This window comes from Condylura cristata, unplaced genomic scaffold, assembly GCF_000260355.1.
Source record: "Condylura cristata isolate star-nosed mole 26May11 unplaced genomic scaffold, ConCri1.0 scaffold00026, whole genome shotgun sequence".
Taxonomy (NCBI): domain Eukaryota; kingdom Metazoa; phylum Chordata; class Mammalia; order Eulipotyphla; family Talpidae; genus Condylura; species Condylura cristata.
In genome coordinates this window covers 3,765,906-3,767,662 of record NW_004567127.1, presented here as the reverse complement: position 1 = coordinate 3,767,662, position 1,757 = coordinate 3,765,906, and positions in this window count along the sequence as shown.

Here is a 1,757-nt window from a genome sequence, read left to right as displayed (position 1 = left end):
TCTCTAATGGTGAACTGTGTAGGGTAAGTTTTGTTTTGTTAGGAATTTGATAATTTTAATTTCCTACAGTATTAGTTTATATGGACTTCTAAAAAGGAAAGCGTCACTTTATCTTCCATTTTATAGTTCTGTGTTTACCTTCCATCAAACTATAACTGCTCTTTGAAGATGAAACAGTCTCTTCAAATCCTGCAATGAGACCCTACCCACTTGTCATTATTTATTTATTTCACACAGCTCTCAGAGGGACTGACCATCTGAGTCTACTTATTTGCAATCTGACTTTTTCTCAAACTGATCAAACCACTTAACCATAAAAGTAACAGATTAAACACTCAGGCAAAATCATGTATATTGATAATATAATCTTTTCCAAATAGTCCCTTTTAATCTTTTTAAATGCATATTTTAAATCAGAACTTATGAATACATTTGCAACTTACTTTTTAAAAAAGAACAACAGTATGGCTTCTTTTAAAACATTGGACCCACTCTCTCTAAGAAACTACACACGCCCATAGGTACACCCGTTTTTGCTGTTGGTGTGGGTTTAGAATGAAGTAACTAATAACATCATCAGTGCCCCTTACACTGGCGACAGCATCTGGACATCTACAATACCTCCTAATTTGAAGAATGAGGCTTTTATTCTCCTGAAGGAAAAAATGAGTTTTGCAAAACCGGCAAGGATAACATAGAGCAACAGGCACCCCTCAGTCTTCTCCGCTGGCGGAGCGGGTGAGCTGGCTTGCCACACTAGTCAACTAGAGTATGGCAGGTTTTCTATGCTGGGCATCTCTTGTGGTTAAGGATTCAGTGACAACCTGCTATTTACATTTCAAGGCTCATGTGCAACGCAAATCTCACTTTGGACTGGGCACTATTTATTGCCACCCTGACTGGGTGAACTAGTGAGAAGTGGCTCTTAAAACGTGCATGTCTTGGTTCTGGGTGAAGCAGGGTCAAGAACTTCTTTTCTCAAATGGTAGCTGGAAGCCAGCTTCGGAAAATAGTGCATTCTGCAATGTGCTTTGGATCGGACCAATGAACATGAGGATTCTTGGCTTGATTTTACCCCCCTTCACCCCACTGACGAGCCTCGGCAGTTCCCACCATCAGCAAGGATGGTAGAGGGAAGTGCAGCGGAAGAACAACTTATGAAAGCAGAATCAGAATTAGAGGCAACCTGATAAACAGGATGGGAGACTCTGTATTGCCAGGACATACTTTTGGATCGAATCACAACATGGGTCTTCTCAATACCGTGGAGAACAGGAGGACTCGGGGTGTGAAGCCCACACTGAAGCAATAATCTTGTCTTTTGAGGCGTTAGCATCCCCTCCCCGGCACTTGTTTTACTAGGGGCGGCTGGAGGTGAAGCTGGTCAGGGGCGAACGCCTTCCCGACACCGACCCAGAGTCGGGTGTGTGTGTGTGGGGGGCACAGACTGCTGTCCCCAAGTCCTCATGAAGGACATGGACGGGGCCAAGTCGCCATTTGATTTTTGACACCGGCCGAGGCACCTGGTGCGATAGTGGTGAGCAAGCCTCGGGCGCCCCACAAGGCAGCGACCCCTCGTGGGGACCCCGGGGGAATCACTTCAGACAGGACTTCGACGAGCCAGACGCCCACGTTACCGAGGCCGTCACTCCGGTGACCCCTAACCGCGGCGACACCTTCGTTCCCGAGCCCTCCCCCTCCTCCAGGACCCCCACCCCCGTCGTCCTCTCGCGGGCCGGGTGGCGGCACCATCGACG